We start from the raw sequence: 1,056 nt of genomic DNA on the forward strand, positions 1-1,056 counted from the left end.
AGAGAGAGAGAGAGAGAGAGAGAGACAGAGAGAGAAACTGGTAAAAGAAGAATAGAAAAAAACTCCTATAACTATAAATTATTCTATGTTAAACATAATTTCCTATCCCAAACGAGCACCTGTTGGTTCTAGAGTCGTGTTGCGTCGGGGGCCCACCAGAGTCCCACTGGGTTTGTGTTCGAATCTGAATCCACTCCATCTGCCCCCAGGGCCCCCTGTGGTAGTTCCATAAACAGTTTGTGGAGGCCATGTCGTCATGTCTCTCGCGACGTCATGTTGCCGTGCCCGTGACGGGACCCTGGTAGCGTCAGCAGACAATGTTGTCGTTGTTGCTGCTGCTGTTGTCGTTGTTGTTGTTGTGGTTGTTTTTGCTGTAGAGGTGGTGGTGCTGGTTGTAGCGGTGACTGTCGTGGGTGACGCAGCCATGGGGACCTCGAGTAACACCTCATTGGTGGCTGATGACGTCATGGTTTGGTTGAACTTTTCGGTGACGTCAGAGAGGTCAGATGTCCTCCGAAACTCAAGATCTGTGTCTGTGGACGCACACATAGACTTATAATATGTGGTCGCTTTTAAGCACAAGCGGGCTATCCCGAAAAAAATGCTGTTTTGAGAAAATCGAAGGTAAAGTTTTGGGATTATTATACACTTTATTTTAAAGACAACGAGAGTTTTCTTTATAACTAAACAAATAATATACACACTAAGGAAACCAAACGTGTCCTATAGGTAGTGCAATGCCCACTTTTGGGTTTGGTCAAGATTTCTGGAAACCCCTGAAATCATGGTTAGCCCGCTTGTCCCTAAAAAAAGCGACCATATATCATATTATACAAGCACATGACGAACAGGTGCAAGTACATACACATATTGCGTTGCTATGCAAGTACACCGGCCCCCCTCCCACTTCCTCTTTCATTCCCCCCCCTCTCTCTCTCTCTCTCGCTCTCTCGCTCTCTCTCTCGCCCCCTCTCTCTCTCTCACTCACTCACTCACTCACTCACTCTCTCTCTCTTCCACTCTCTTTTTCTGTCTGTCTGTCTGTCTGTCTGTCTG

The sequence above is a fragment of the Aplysia californica genome, unplaced genomic scaffold (assembly GCF_000002075.1).
Source record: "Aplysia californica isolate F4 #8 unplaced genomic scaffold, AplCal3.0 scaffold00209, whole genome shotgun sequence".
Lineage (NCBI taxonomy): Eukaryota > Metazoa > Mollusca > Gastropoda > Aplysiida > Aplysiidae > Aplysia > Aplysia californica.